Source organism: Acanthochromis polyacanthus, chromosome 21 (genome assembly GCF_021347895.1).
Source record: "Acanthochromis polyacanthus isolate Apoly-LR-REF ecotype Palm Island chromosome 21, KAUST_Apoly_ChrSc, whole genome shotgun sequence".
In the NCBI taxonomy this organism is placed as follows: domain Eukaryota; kingdom Metazoa; phylum Chordata; class Actinopteri; family Pomacentridae; genus Acanthochromis; species Acanthochromis polyacanthus.
In genome coordinates, this window is record NC_067133.1 from 6,002,551 (window position 1) to 6,019,611 (window position 17,061).

The 17,061-nt window shown below is 40.5% G+C and overlaps 1 protein-coding gene across 2 annotated transcripts in view; it reads left to right on the forward strand.

Moving 5' to 3' along the window:
• Positions 1-17,061, forward strand: part of rbfox1 (RNA binding fox-1 homolog 1) — a 275,224-nt gene that overhangs the window by 23,963 nt on the left and 234,200 nt on the right. Inside the window, exon 2 of one of the 2 annotated variants that reach the window (XM_051941397.1) lies at positions 5,112-5,159. The exons of the other annotated variant lie outside the window; for it this stretch is intronic. The gene's annotated coding sequence lies outside the window, so the exon portion shown is untranslated. The remainder of the gene's footprint in view (positions 1-5,111; positions 5,160-17,061) is intronic. 2 annotated transcript variants of the gene reach the window in all.

The following is a 17,061-nucleotide window of genomic DNA, read 5'->3' on the forward strand; positions in this document are numbered from 1 at the left end:
CATTACAACACAGTATGGATGATCATAGAGAGCAGGACTTATGTCTGTCACTAATTATAGATTAGCAAAATTCATTTTACTAAATATGTGCCAAGGCAAAGTCAGTAGCGACTAAAGTGGAGCCTTAAAATTTTATATATATTCCTGACTTGATGTATGGAAGAGACACAAAGGGATCTGGAAAAAATGGAGGAGGCACATACAGTTTGGTGGTATTGGTGATTTAGAATACATCGCAGCATAAAAACAGCACTGATGGAAGTCACCAATGATGTTTATATACCCTCAGACTATAGACTCATCTCTAGCCTTGTCCTACTCGATCTCGGTGCTGCATTTGACCATAACGGTCACAAGGTTGTATAACAGTGACTGAACCATGCCAATGACAAATAACCCCACTGGGCTGGTTTACATCATATGTATTAGATAAAGCTGTGTAAGTCTACTATGGATGCATGCGTTTCTTTGGCTAAACAGTTGTGCTCATAAGTTTACATCCCCTGGCAGAATTTGTAAAATGTGCTCCATTCTTTAATGAAGACATGAATGATCAGAGCAAATACAATTGCGTGAAAATAAATAGCTTTGTCTGAATACCAGCCCTAAATGAAAGAAAAATGTTTCCATTAACAAACATATTTGCTAAAAAATAAAGGACAATATTTCACAAATTTGGCCAGGGTATGTAAACTTATGAGCACAACTGTATTATTAGAAAACATTGCAGATGTTTCCGTTTCTATGCAGATGACACCCAACTATATTTATCTATGAAACAACATGAAACTAATCAGGTCGTTCAAGTACAAGCGTGCTTCAAAGGCATAAAAGTCTGGATGACATGTAGTTTGCTACCTCAAAAATCAGACAAAACTATAGTTACTGTATTTGGCATTTAAAAAACACACTATGTAACCACTGCCTTGGCTTCCAGCATTACTGTGGGGAACCTTGAAGTTATTTTGGACTAGCATATGTCCTCTTTAAGGGACAACCTGTCTAAGAGGGAATATTACTCTCATTAACTCGTCTTTTTTGGCTCCCTCTAAAATAGAGAAAATTATTTAGAATCCATTTCCTCACATAAAAAGAAGTTAGTGACTGACCTCCATAGTTTTCTGAATACCATATAGAACCGTATATTCTCACTAAAACAGAACAGAACTCAGTGGACTTGTGCAAACCCGTGAATATGGAAAGTGTAACACTAAAGGGAAAAGCCTAAAGGGTCAAGTCCCCTCGGCTTTCCACACAGGGACAATGTAACTTTGCACCAGTTCTAACAACTTTAGCAGCAAAAGTCAGCCTTCTCTTCATATTCTGAATGAAATAAACAGAAAAATAATAAAAAAAATAAAGGAGTGTTTATATTTTTTGTTCCATACCGCTGCTAACCAAATCTGGTTTGTCCTACCACTTAGCCAAGTTTGTTGCCTGTCAGATGAAGCGACCAAGAAGAAGAAGGAAATAAAAATGAGTGACAGAGAGTGAGAGGCCGTTAAGATTCATTTCATTGCTCAGAGAAAGAGATGCTGGCAGGGTTCCGCGCCTGCAAATGTACTCATCCAACACAGGTTGAGGGTCAATTTACTTTCCTTTCAGCTCCTTAAAGTACTGGAGTCTCTTTCCAATCTAACGCTGAAAATCAAACCGACACAGTTTGCACGCAAATTCACCTCTCTTCGTCTTTGTCCAGAAAGTGTAGCATACATGAAATGAAACCGCACAGCTTGACCTTTCCAACAATGCCAGGAGCTTGTCTGAGCGATAAAATGTTGGCACGAAAAATGGTCTTGAATTTGCATCATATTTAAGTATAGTTACAGCTGTGCATCCATCCTTACGCCTACTACTTTTGCTTAAATTACACATGGACTTGTTTGTGCTGGTTGAATTTGTGTCTAATTGTCTTTTCGTTGATTTTGCATTCAGTTGTCACCTCTAAAAGTTTACGTACCTGAACACATAGTCTTTAGTAAATAATCACAATAAAACATACTTCAAATAGGGCTATCTTTTGCTGGTGACCATGCAGTGTTTTGCCTCTTGTTGGTAAGGGGTAGAGTCAGTATGAAGCTCTTTGAACAACAGAAATAAACTCGCCGCAGCTGGAAATTCCCAGTTGCCTTATGGATTTCTGAACCGTGGAAGAAAACCCAAGATACTCTTGGGGTGGAGACCAAAACTCCAGACAGAAATATCTCAGCTGCCCGCTGGACTCAAACCCCCAACCTCGTTTGTGTGAACAGAAAGTACAATCGACAGAGCCGCAACGTCCAACTCACAGCATCATCACTGATCAACATAAATTGAGTTGCTGCAGTCGCTGGACATTTTCCAAGTGTTGTGTGAGTGAGATTCAGGGACAGCAGATTTCAGGGAGGGTTCGTTGGCAGATGGGCAATGCCTGACATACACTATAAATCAACACACTCACTCAAACACACACACACACTCACACCCCTAATCAAACATGCTGCAGACATGCTGTTCTTGCCAAGCCCGACAATGTGGGTGTTTGTGTGGGTACTTGGGTGTTGTGTGTGCGGTAGCAGGTGGTGTTGATTTGGTTACCTGTGCATATGCAGAGGACTGAGCTTATGAAGTTGCCAAAGAGCTGCTCAAAAGGAATCATTGGATTTGTTGGGTTTTTGTCAATAATATAACATCACAAAGTCTATTTTTTGAAGTGCCCAATGATGACTTATGTTGGTGCTATATAAAAAAAACAGATTTGAACTGAGTTTTGTTACGATCCAACCTCTAAGGTCTGCTGGGATGATGACCATGATGATCAGTATGTAGAGGTGCAGCAGTACACAGTGTGTCTAGTGCTCTTCAAATACTAGGAAAGGTTAAAAAAAGATCAAGGGACATATTTATAATGTATTGGATCATGGGAGCTCAGTTCCAACAATATGTTTCCTGATCCCACAGCTTTCTTCAGCAAGTTGTTTCATGTCATGTGGATAAATAACCTGGTTTCTGTAGTCAGAGAGGTGAATTAGTGACTTAGCTAGATTTCTACCCCCAATTACATTTGTAACTTTTACTTTATTTTGTTTTATTTTATTACAAATTAGAAAAAGTACAGAATTACGATATGTAGTTCAAAAATAATTCCAATGAAGGTTCAAGAAGAATTGAGTAAAACCGCATTAGTCTATAGAAAGCTGGATAAATAGGTTCCATCAGTTGCTGAATTGACTCACTGCATTGACAACACACACAAATACCAAAGTAAAAAAGGTCAGTTATCCCTTTGATGCACAACATGGGTCAAGAGATGCCCATTTTCCAATGAATACGGGTTACTTCATACCCATACTGTGCATCAAAGGGTTAGGTTAAAAGACTGTCCTTTTGAAGATGAAAATAGTTTGAATTAGTGACTTCCTTTACTTTTCTCTCAAACCACCTTTCCTCTCCATACATATTGTGAACATTGCCATCGTGTTCTTTCGTGTTTAGATGCAGGTGGACTGTTGACTCTTGTCCTGAAGGCCTGAACTAGACTCGGCTCTCCTGTGATGTGCTGGTTGTCTGGTGTTTCCTGTACAGAGGTCTGTGCACTGCATTGGAGTGCAAATGCAACAAGGATTGCACAGACATTATATAGCCCCCTTTAACTATTGAAATGTTAAGATTAAAGCACAAATTGAAAGGAGCAGGCTGGGAGTAACTTTTACAAAGGAAAACATAAAACAAAAGCCAGACTTTAAGGTTTAATGCTTCCCAAAAACACAGAAAGGGGGACCAAGTGGTTGGCAATGCAAGTAGTTGAATATAAAGAATGTTTTGTGGCTTGAAGGCATTAGAGGAGATTTAATTTCCTACGACTTTGAACGTAGCATGCGCATGCGCACATAAAACCTCTCCCTCACCCCCCTCTAACCTCCCCCCTCTTAACATTTACGAAGAAACGCCCCCCTCCAGAAACTTGCGTAGCACTCGTGAAGTTGTCTTTTACGGCTGGGTTCCCCTGGATCTTTATCTGCCATTATGTAAAAAAAGATGAGCAAAACAAGTCGCCAGCTAACTACGAAGCTATACCAAAGCAACACATACAGAAAACACGTAAGTCCAAGGCGTACGTAATCTACGTAACTAGGCCTGAGCCGGAAGATTTTTGATTGACAGGAAAGGGAGCAAAGCAAACGCCTCGGTCCGAGCGCATTGATTGGCTGATGTTTTTCAGGTCCTGCCATGTCCACAGTTATTTTAAAAAAAATTTTTTTTAGAAACCATACATACAAGTCCACTAAAGGTCAGTATATTCATTTTATGTGAATCAGACAAATTAAACAAACAAAAAAAACATCCTCCATAATGCCTTTAACTGATTTACATTCTACAGCTCACCTTTACCAATAAGCACATGAAGGGACCTGAATATCTAAAGGTCAGTCCTTTACAGTGGACAGTATGCAGAATACTTCCTTTGTCTGTGACTGGTGAGTTGTGCAAGTTTCTATCCCCTGCAGCCCTCTATCACACACATAAATCAATCCCGAGGCCCCTTACTGCTGGTCTCTGTAGAGAAGCTCCTCTTGGAAATCTCAGCAGGGTTCACAGATTCACTATTGACCCAAACCATGGATTCAGACTTAGAATATGACTCTTTCTCTCACATGAACAGTGTCCAATGTGTGGTGGAGCTTTAACTTCTAAACAGGAGTTTCTTTTTCTTGTAATGTGATCCACAGTGTCTTACAAAGAAATCTACTCTGAGGCTGCAGTGATGAGTTGTGGATTTGGTTTGATGTGGCCAGTTACCTATATTCCCCAAGCTAGGATTTGAACAGACCTCATTAAGAGGTTGTTTAATAGGCTTAGATGGCAAAAGAGGGTTTTGACTGTTCTATCATAATCCACTTCGAAACTGGGTGAGATGACGCACGCACATATGTAGGCGACCTTTGCTAACCAAAAGTATTGAGAAGAGAGATGTTCACACACACCTGCTTCCATGTAATTTCTGTGTTAGGTGTTAAGGTAAATTGAAATTGTGCCTGGTCACATTTGATTGCTGGTTTGTTAATCTAGTGTCGTGCTTACAATGCCAAGTTAAAAGCATCTCTCTCTCTCTCTCTGTGTGTGTTCCACAGCACTTCAGTCCAGAGAGTAACAGCTACCAAAATAAAGACAACAACTTGGTAAGCACAGCAATGCTACTTTCTTTTCATCTGTCAGCTGTAATTTTTCAATCAAACCAAAGCCTGATAAACACACGGAGAAGAGATGTGGTTTTCCTTTGTTGTGCAGTCTGACAATGTTTTCATGCTCGTGACTTCTCTTTGAAAAAAGAGATTATTTTGTTTCATTCTGGTCTGTGTGGTGATGTGTCCATTCCAGCAGCGTCCTTTTCAGTCTGCATACAGGTTGTGGTAGGTGTTGCATTTGTAATGACAATATGAAAGAAACGTGCAGATTCCAGAGTTGTTTTTTCTGCTAGTGAGCCTTCAGGGAACCCTTGTTTTCATTGTAGTTAATTGTAGTCGTTCTGTAGTTCTTACAAAATGACACTGACCTGATTTCAGGAAAACATACATCCATCCATTCTCTATACACCGCTTTTATCCTCACTAGGGTCGCGGGGGGTGCTGGAGCCTATCCCAGCTGACTCGGGCGAAGGCAGGGGACACCCTGGACAGGTCACCAGTCTGTTGCAGGGCTACATATACAGACAAACAATCACACTCATATTCACACCTACGGGCAATTTAGAGTGATCAATTAACCTCAGCATATTTTTGGACTGTGGGAGGAAGCCGGAGTGCCCAGAGAAAACCCACACATGAACAGGGAGAACATGCAAACTCCATGCAGAAAGATCCCAGGCCCACCCAGGGATTTGAACCGGGGATCTTCTTGCAGGTTGTCCACTAGTGCAAGCGCCCTTCTGCAGGCAGAAATGTTCTTGGCCAAAACAATTGGTAAAGAATACACTATTAAAGTATTTTTGAACTATGCACATTTAACATCTTTATGCAGTTTTTTGTAAATCCTTTTTCTAAATTGAACTAGTTATGGATAGATTCATATTTTATTTGCAAATTCATTTTAAAACTCCTCTTTTTAATGCATATTAAAGTATCATTACAACTTATTTATTGATTTATTCTATTTTGATTGACGAAGTTTATGTATGGAATGATGTCATTTTTCTTTTAAAACTACTCTACCAGTGGTTTTTGTTTAATTATTTTAATAAGTATGGAAGTAAGTTGGGAAGAAAAAAGTGTTAATTTTCACTATTAATCTACAATGTAGAAAATAATGCACATATAAAGAAAACACTGAATGAGAAGGCGTGTCCAAACCTTTGACTGGTAGTGTACATACATTTTCAATGAGTCACTTTTCATTCATACTGGGTTATAATTGGATGCCAGCTTAATAGCTGTCAGTCGTACTGCCGGCATTTAAAACAAGTAGCTGATGAAAAACAACTGCTGATTGTCTGTCGGCGAGACATCTGCTGTTTCTGTTTCTCCAGCTGTTATTATGGTGAGATGCACATATTTAATCAACACCTTCATGAAAAAGTGATAACACTTTGAAATGAGCTAAAGCTTTGTGTCTGTGTCAGAAGTGTTGCTGTGAAAGAGAAAATATCTGGAAACTATTACCCCGTAAACGCCTTTTAGCAGCCTCACTGTATGTTGTTGTTCATCAGCACCGTGGGAGCTGTCCGTGGTGCTGAATGCGTGCTTACTGTCAGATATTCAACACTAGATGGAGCCAAAATGCCATCTAAGGCAACCCAGCTGAACAGTGTTAACATGCATGCTCATAAATTAAAGGAATTGGTATGTAGATGTGTGACTTTACTTTATATCTCAACAGGAAAAATTTAAAAAACACTCTAAGTGAACAGAGTTGTAGAATAAGGATTCTGCTACTTGACAACATTACATGGTGAAAAAGCAACATTTAAGATGTTGTTTTTGGAACAATACAGCCTGCACAAATATTTAGCAACACAATCGACTGCAAAATCACACTTTTAAAAACGTTTGATTCCATTTTTGTTGTCGTACTTTTATTTATACGTGTAGCTAGAACAGAAATTTGTTGTTTAAACAGCCAATCAGAATGTTTGACACAAGAGTTCATTCATTTCGTAGTTAAGAAAAGATAATGAAAGAGCAGATTTTGTAGCTGCTTCCTCTTTTATTCGATTCAAACACAAGCAGGAACGCTCAAAGCACATTTTCACCTTGATTTAGTGGTTCAGAGTCAAAGAGAGCCAGAGGCAGGAGCAGTGGCAGCCCAAAGGTTAGAAAAGTGGTTTTAGCTCTGGGAGTTGAGTTAGATTGACTCTGAATAATCTGAAAAGTTAAAGAGTAATTGTGTCATTATTTCCACTGCTCCAGAGGGTCAGTCCAGTGTCCAGCAGGTGATTGAGGTTTTACTGTGGTTATGAGCTTGACTCATCCATCCATCTATACACCGCTTATCGCTCTGATTATGAGTACAGGAAAATGGAGCAATATTCAGCCTCCATAAACTGCTTATCCATGAATTGTAGATTCTAAAAGAAACAAAGGCTTTTCATGTAACATTCTGAAGAACAGTTCCTATTTTTGTCACACATGAGCAAAGTCAGTTTTTGCAAATATGGCCCATCCATCCATCCATCCATCCATCCATCCATCCATCCATCCATCCATCCATCCATCCATCCATCCATCCATCCATCCATCCATCCATCCATCCATCCATGCACCACTTAATTCCTGCTTATCCCAGCTGACTTAGAGCGAAGGCAGGGGACATCCTGAACAGCTCACCAGTCAATCACAGGACTACACATAAAAACAAACAAACACACTCACATTCACACCTACGAACAATTTAGAATCATCAGTTGACCTCAGTAAATATTTAGACTTTGGGAGGAAGATGGAAAACCCACTGAAAACAACGCAAACTCGTTACAGAAAGATCCCAGGCCGGGACATGGGATCTTTTATCTGCAAGGCGACAGTGCTAACCACAGAGCCAATATAACCAGTCATTTTAACATATAATCGCCAAGTTTGACTACCCATAATTACTATTACAACAATGTCATTTTGAATAGCCATAGTTACACCGTGTAGTGAAACAGAGAGAGCTTTGAAGGAGTTTATGGAGAAGGAGAGCTTCATTTATCAGAGACTTTATTGTCATATTTTACTAGAACTTTAAAATCAGACTGCTCTGACATGGTGGTAAAACAGCTGCTGTACTTGGCTGTGGTGCATGTTTCAAAAGAAAGGCACAACAAACTTGATCTAAATTGTATTTTATCAGAAAATATTGGCATTGTAATGGATCATTTATGCTGGTTAACTGTTGTCAGACTAAACAACTGGGTGAACTTCATGCATTACAGGAAAAATGCAGTCAAGCAGTCACAATACAACCCATCTAGCTAAAACATGTAGTGGCACAAATGTTTGCCAGCCATGATGAAATCCTATGGTTTAGTCTTGTATGGTGTAATGAACATTGCTTCCTGTGGGGTGTGCTACAAGGCTTCAGACCTAAATGTTGTTAACGCACCACTTCAAGTGAGCACAGGCTGCTTCTGGAGGGGGACGTGAACAGTTTTAGCGGCGCTGCTGAGCAGAAAATAGCAGTGAGCTGCTACTTTAAGAGCGTGCTACCCAGCTTATATAAATAGAAACAAGAGATGTGTAGAGAAGAAAAGCACCCCGGCCAGTTAATCTGGCACAGTGTTAAGAGCATAAAAAACTTAAAATAGGAAACCTTTTGTTCAAATGACCCATATTACAGGCAGGCCTCGGGGGGCCTGCGGGAGAGAAGGTCTCTCTGTTTCGCGCTGCTTGATTATGAACGCTGCCCGGGGATATTGCTGAACTTCAGATAATTGCAGCTGACCTGAGCTTTTGGCTTTGATAGCCTGAACAAACTCACCTTGGTGCGGTGTCCTCCGCTACATCCCAGCTCCACTCAGCACCGAAATGGCCCTTAAGACAGAGGACTTTCTTCCTTTTTCCTTTTTTTCTTTTTTGTTAACATGACTTAACATTCCAATAGTTGCTTTTCCTAGCAAGGTGTACCGAATAAAGTGGCCAGAGAGTGTGTTTACAGGGCGTGATGAGTCCCTGGCAGAGTGAACAGGTAGGCAGTGTGATAGGTTGGCAGGCGGTGCAGTGGGAGTGTAGTGCAGGTGGAGAGCGTGCAGTAACAAGAACAGCTGGCAGGTGAAGACTGAGCAGAGGGTGTGTGGGACGAGCAGGAGAGGAATGGGTTTAGCAGAAGCCAGAGGTTCCAGTAGAGTCCATGACAGTTGGAGTCTTGCTTTCAAAGCTGTCATTTCAACTGTTTTCCACCAGATTGTATCATTTTTTTTTCATATTTGGTCTATGAAACAAATAGAAGATTGTTATTTTTTTCACTCTTTGCTGTAGTGTAGAGAACTTGAGGTGAGTGGGATAAATGTATAGAACTGTGTGTACGTGAGAAATGTGTGTGAATGTTTGTGTGTGTGTCTACCCACCCAACCACTCACACACAATAATTTTAATTGCATTGTTTTTAACGTTATTTGAGATACTTTTACAAACTGACCCTAATGAGGATAAACATCCTGAATAATTGATTTAAACTGGCATTACAGACTGGTACTAAAGTTATTACAGTATGTACATCATTTTATATGTGCCGTTATTTTTTACCCCATGATGACAAAAAAAATGGACGTGATTTATTTAACTCTGTGTTATCACAGTGATGCCGTGAATTCAGGCCATAACCTCTTTAGGTTTAAGGTGGCGCATTTAAAAGAATCTGATATCAGTTTTTGACGTTTTGTATTTGGGTTCTTGTCTTTTTTGACAGAAAGGGTCGACGATTGTAGTAAATGTCACAGCAGTGACATGGAAATGAAATGAGCGAAAAATATGTTAAAATGTCAAGACAAGATTTTGATGTTCATTTTGACCAATAATCAAGTAACAAAAAAAAGACTCGCACATGAATTGATAAATTAACCATTACACTAATTTAAAAAAACAACAGCCCTGTGATTGGTTGATTAAAAAAAGTAATTGTTAGGTGCCACTCAGTGCTGTGTAGAGAGAGGCTAGTTAAGCCTAACAATGCGTGAGCTAATTTCAGTTTTAATAATGTTTTAATGAACCCCAATGCAGTCAGTGTCATTGTCCAGCAGGGACACATCACCACTAGTGCCTGCTTGAATGACTCTCAGTGAGCGGCTGGATTCAAAAGTGAGTGGATGAAGAGGTGAAGGAGGGTGATGGACGACAGAACCACTACAAATGATGAAAAAAAACAACTAGGCGAAAGAGACGACGCATTTTTTTCCCTTCAGTGGCTCCACTTCAGACTAGAGCCTGTTCCATTCTGAGATGGAAGATGGTCTTAAGATGAGACCGACTGCCTGATTGTGTTTAATTCCTTCTATTTTTTTCCAAATAAATTAATTATTTATATATATTTTACCTCTACAGAGATATAACACTCCATGGATATGCAGTCCATCACCTAAAATAATGTATGTTCACATTTTTAGGGATTATTTTTCCGCAACGATTGCCTTTTTGGGTCATATTGGCTAATTGTAACATATTTAAATGACAGCATGTCAGAAGTATAGAAAGGGACAGCTGTCTTCTTGGATTGCACGTGACTTTTGCTGTTAAGCATTATCTGCTGTTAATTCAAATGAATTAGGTTGGTTTTCTTGAACGCTCCAAAAAGCACATCTACCTCCACTTTGTATTTCATTGCAGTAACTGACTGGTGAACGGCCGTCAACGGGTCTTTTTACTCCCTTTATATCTGAAGTTTTGCATTTTTTGTACTGTTCAGTGGGAAATAAATGATGAAAAATAAATTACCGATATGTCTGCTACTGTGCTCCATGTGGACAACGGTCATTCTGGTGCCAGTCAGCGTCGCTTAATGTGCCTGAATGCAAGCGCATCAGCATCCATCCGTCACACACTGTTCCAATACAATGTGCCTTCACCTACTGGGTGTGCGTGTGTGTGTGTGTTGCTAATTAAACGAGGAAGTCTGTTCTTTACTCCAACTGTCTCTTCGTAATTCCAGTGTGTTCCCGTTCTCTGACTTCACTCATCGTTTCACACCGTGTGTGTGTGTGTGTGTGTGTGTGTGTGTGTGTGTGTGTGTGTGTGTGTGTGTGTGTGTGTGTGTGTGTGTGTGTGTGTGTGTGTGTGTGTGTGTGTGTGTGTGTGTGTGTGTGTGTGTGTGTGTGTGTGAGAGACAGAAATACAGAGTGACCAGCAGGGGGCAGGAGGCTTTTATTTTTCTATCTGTGTGTGCATATGCGTGTGTGTGCGTTTGTGTATGTGTGTGCCCACAACGGGACTTCATGAGTTAATTAGTTTTTCTCCCTTATTTTTACTCTTAGCCTTCCCATTGGGGATTTCTCTCTCTCTCTCTCACTGTGTGTGTGTCTCTCTCTCTCTTCATCACTGTATCGTCTGTATCAGCAAATTATACTGCAGGGAAATCTTTTTTTCTTTTAAATAGCCTACCCTCCTCCTCTCTCTCTCTCTCTCTCTCTCTCTCTCTCTCTCTCTCTTTCTCCCTCTCTTTTCTCTCTTCACTCCTTCCTTATCCGTGTCTCCCTCCATAAGCCTATTCCCCTTGAAGTGTGCTGGTTATGGATGCTCAAGTTGTCGCCCTGAGACCAGGAGATTATTAGGCGGATACATGATTAAAGAAACTCTCATTTCCTCCATGGCTGCAGAGGAAACTTTGCCAGCAGACAGATTCAGACCTTTTCAGTTCCCTTAACACATCTGTTGGCAACGACGAGACGACAAGGCACGCTGTCTTACAACGTGGCATTAAAAGCACTGGCTGTTCCCTCTTTATTGGCAAAATGAAGCATCTCTCGCGTGAAAAATTCGCATCGCAAGTAAAAAGAGAGCAGGGTGAAAAAGAACAAGGAAGCGTGAGCGTCTGGTTGTGCTTTTGGGCGCATCTCTGAATGTATTGTTGTTTCAGTGATATGTACAAACCAGCCTATAACATGTAGAGTACATCTGCAGGGAAAGATTTAGTCTTGTAGCCAAAGACTAAGAGTGTTTGGCTGCAAACCTAAGAGACTGCAGCCATGCTAGCAGCGCTGGCGGCAAGCACAGTGACCTTAATACTGATGTAAGTATGCTTCTGTGCTCACAAAGAGTTCTCACGGTCGAGTGTTTGCTATCTCAAACATCCTTGTATCAGAGAGAGCATTTATTTTCATTTATCTCCTTTTATTTCTTTGCTTAATTTGTTCTTGATGACGAGTTGTGTTATTTTACACTGTCTGTGCTTTAATTATTTGCTTTTTTGGTTGTTTTACATCCCTGGCTTGCATTCCGGTTAAGGCCTGGGATCTTTCTGCATGGAGTTTGCAGGTGTGTTTGTATGTGTCTATGTGTAGTCCTGTTATAGAGGGGTGATCTGTCCAGGGTGTCCCCTGCCTTCACCCTAAGTCAGCTGGGATAGGCTCCAGCAGCCCATGACTCTAATGAGGATTAAGCAGTGTATAGATGATGGATGGCTGTTTTATTTGATTTTTTTATAGGGCCCGACCGATATGGATTTTTTTGAGCTCGATGTCGATTCCGATATTTGGTAGAAAAAAATGCAGATAATCGACTGATTAATTTAAAAAATATATGATGAATAAAATAACTTACTTTTTGGTCCCTTAATGCTTACAACAACAAAGATATGAATTACAGTCAGAACATTTTACTTTTTTTGGAATACTTTGCCCTTAATTATTTGTTCAACTTTACAACAGAGACGAATTTTCAAAAACAAAGACATGCAACAAAGCACTAAGCCTCTGGGAAATTAAATAACCTTCAAAAAGTCAGTCTATAAATGAGTTATGAAATGCATCGTGTCTTGTACTTCTTGTATACAAGCGACATAATGAGTGAAGTTACTGGCGAAACATTACTTCTGCAGCCCTCTGATGCCCTTAAATCACATTTTCTCTGCTTCATTATTTTCTTTGCCATGAAGTCATGACTCATATGAACCAAAATAAAAACCAGAGAGGCCTTTCTCAGATGTCAAAACATGCCATCTTAACAGCATTTACTGCTTAATGAGAAATTAAGAATATATCAGCGTTTAACTGGCAAAACTTCGACCGATGACGAATATTTTGATTATTTTGAAGGGCTATGATCAACCGATTAAATCGGCCAGCCGCTAAATCAGTCTGGCCCTAATTTTTTATCTGCTTGTTTAGTTGCTTGTGTAAAGCACTTTGCAACATGAATTTACAAAATCTCCAAAATGGCATCAATAAAAAAATAAAAATGGCTGCTAATTTAAATGTGGCCACTATCCTTGTCCAAGTTGTCTCCCTGTGCAGCGAGAGAGTGCTCCCACTGCTTCTGCAAAGCTTGTAACACTCCCTGAAAATCCCGTTATGTAAACATGCCAAGCGTCTTCTCCGAATCTCCTAAACTATGTCGAAACCCCGGGGAATGACTTCGTGATGCACAGCCACATGAATGTTGAAGATATTAATGAGCATGCTCCTGGTGCTCCTGACCTGATGCATAAAAACTGCTGTTTCTTCTCTCAGTGGTAGCCACAGATCAAACTCTCATCACCAGTGGTTAACCTCCACATGAAGGCTGGATCATTCCAACTGCTATCTGAACGTGATGTTTCCTCTTCGTGAAAGCTTGAGCTTCAAATGTTCGCTGAGCAGTGGCCGCAAAAATAACAATACATGGGGTCCTCGATTTATGACGTCCTCGACCTACGGCACTTCGTCATTACATCTGAACTGGTTTTGTGGAACTAGTTGGCGAGTGGACGAACACGTCGTCACGTGGCACTGTTGGATTGTGCTAACTTTTTGCCCTTCATTGTGGCTCTCAGGTGTAAATCAGACTCTGCTGATGACAGTGCTACGAAAAGAAAGTTAAGCCATCTCCAACTACTCAAACCTGTGCTTGCAAAATGAATTGTGAATCGTAGCACACGTGACTTCTTTACTGTGGCTCTTGATACACATTACAAACAGAATGAACTGCGACAAAAACAGAATAAAGTAAAATAAATACATGTAAGTAAATCCTTTAACTTAACCAGTAAATCCAAAAATGAAGTTAATTACTTATGACATTGCCTCTGTGGCGTTTACAAAGTAGAGCCGTGCATCTAGAAAAGCACATACATGTGTAAAGCTAAACATCGAAATAGTGAAAAGGAAGTGACAACAGTCAACAGATTTTTCAAAATAAAAGTATATCGATGATTCAGCCTTAAGGGAAGAGAAATTAAATTTAATGAAACGCTCGGAACAGGGCGAAACACAGATGAACATTATTAGATCAAGTTGTAAAAACATTGCAACATATTCTTTTATCTTCTTGTAAAATGACTCATACATGCATGGAAGTGGCTTTAATGAAGAACTGATCAATATCGTGATGCACGTAATTGCTGTGTTTCCATTTTGTCCGGAGTTTTAACTTGCGTCGAAAATTGACTTACATCAATCTGCAGGAACGGAACGCGACTTAAGTCATTAGATGTTTCTGTAAAACTGTACATGTGATTATGTTCACTGGCAATGTTTTTAAGTATTAAGTCCAATGGCAACATTTTCTTGTTTCTCTTGCTCAAATATCTGTATCTATGGTTGCAGTAACAGAGGGACTGCGGCTATGGTAAGAAGGCAATGGTGGACATTAATTGCAGGTTTGTGACAGTATGAACTCAGATGGGCTACACATCTACACATGGGCCGCCTGATTTCCACGCCCTCACTTTCAATTAAGTTGTACAACTTAAATCGCCCTTCATAGCACAGCCTCTTCTTAAACCTCGCCTGTATGAAAGCATGACATGCTTTATTTCCTCTATGAAAATGTGCTACATTTCGTGTATCGATTTCTGTCCAGTGCGTGATGAATTGGGTTAAAGTCATGCTCTTAGAAATGGAAGGAAGATGTTTGTGTAGCATATGAATGTGTTGTGCCCCAGATGCCAGCATTATCTGCATATTCCTGCTTTCTTCCCGCGGGAAGTGCCAAGCAGAATACATTAGAATAGCAAAATATATAAAAAAAAATATTGATTTTGTCATTTATAAAATGCTGAAGTCATGTATCGATTGCTGGCTGTGTTGCAGAATGCAGAGAGTTGCTGGCTGTCTTTAGCTCTTTCACTTCGGATTGTTGGTAAAGAAGCCCTGTTTGCTGTTTGGTGGGGGTGGGGGGGTGGGGTGTTGCTGCTGTGACCCACGCAAGTTTTCACAGAGGCTTCACAATTTCGACAATAAATGAATGTACGTGTTTATTTTTAGAGTTAATTAATAAGTTGTCACTCTTCCATGTTCCATGTGTGAAGCAGAAGGTGGAATCATCTTGCTCATCATCTCATTTCCAGCCATGCTGATAGTGTAGAAAGGGACAGCTGTTGGTAGTCGTTGGTATTGTATACATGTGGTGAGCTTATGTATTTCTCTATTTGTGTATACACCAATCTGGCATAACATTCTGACCACTGACAGGTGAAGTGAATAACACTGATGATCTCTTCATCATGGCACCTGTTAGTGGGTTGGATATATTAGGCAGCAAGTGAACACTTTGATCTCAAAGTTGACGTGTTAGAAGCAGGAAAATGGAACAGTCAGGGTGCCCATGCTGACCCCTGTGCACCCCTGAAAGCAGCAATAATGGGCATGTGAGCATCAGAAGTGGACCTTGAAGCAATGGAAGAAGGTGTCCCAGTCTAATGGATTGCGTTTTCTTTTACATCATGTGGATGGCCACGCATGGCACCAGGATGCACTATGGGAAGAAAGCAAGCTGGTGGTGCTTTGGGCAATGTTCTGCTGGGAAGCCTTGGGACCTGCCACCATGTGGATGTTACTTTGACACGTACCACCTACCAAAGCATTGTTGCAGACCGTGTACATCCTTTCATGGAAACGGTATTCCCTGATGGCCGTGGCCTCTTTCAGCAGGGTAATGCACCGTGCCATAAAGCAAAAATGGTTCAGGAGTAGTTTGAGGAGCACAAAAACCAGTTTGAGGTGTTGACTCGGCCTCCAAATTACCCAGATCTTGATCCAATCAAGTCTCTGTTAGATGCGTTGGACAAACAAGTCAGATCCATGGAGGCCCTGCCTCGCAACTTCAAGGACTTGAAGGATCTGCTGCTATCGTCTTGGTGCTGGATACCACAGCACACCTTCAGGGGTCTAGTCGAGTCCATACCTCGAGAGATCAGAGCTGTTTTGGCAGCATATGGAAGACCAACACAATACTAGGTGAGTGGGTATAATCTTATGCCTGATCGGTGTATATGTGCGTCATAATGGCAAAATGCAGTCCTGAAGACACCTGCCGCAGTCGAAGGCACCAATAAGGTGGTTTTGAGCACTTTTGCAGGTGTTTGTACAGCACATGTGTGTCTGGATGTTTATAGATAGATTTTGTTGAAGTCACAGCATCCCAACTGTGCATGACAGTCACATTAAATGAGAAAGAGTCAATATGTTTATGATGGTCTCTTGTTGTTTGAATGTTGGGACAATAGAATCAGCCAAGTGAGACACCCATTTTTTTTTGTAATTAGCCTTGAAACAGCTCTTTCCGGTTGCAAATTATTTTCAGACATACAGGCCTCTACCTTGTTCTCACCTCGGGGAATTGAGTGTGATTGTATTATATTTAGACATAAGTCTTTTTTTCACCTTTGCTTCCAGTAGCGGCTTTTTAGCAATGTTTGGTTAAGTTTAGGCACTAAAGCTTCTTGGCCTGGTTTTACAAAAAGATTAGCATTTGGTCTAAAATACACGTTTCCAGGGTAATGTCTCCACCACAGACTTTGCATGATCGCATTCAAAAGTTACTAACATTATAAGCAGAAGGTGCAGTTCTGTACTGGCCCATATATATTGGAATGATATGCTCTAATCATGGGCCATGTAATGTGCTGATAACACCCCGATTGGGTGACATAGTGCCAATTATCAGGTGCAGCCTTAAGATCCCTCCCCAGACAGTTCTACCA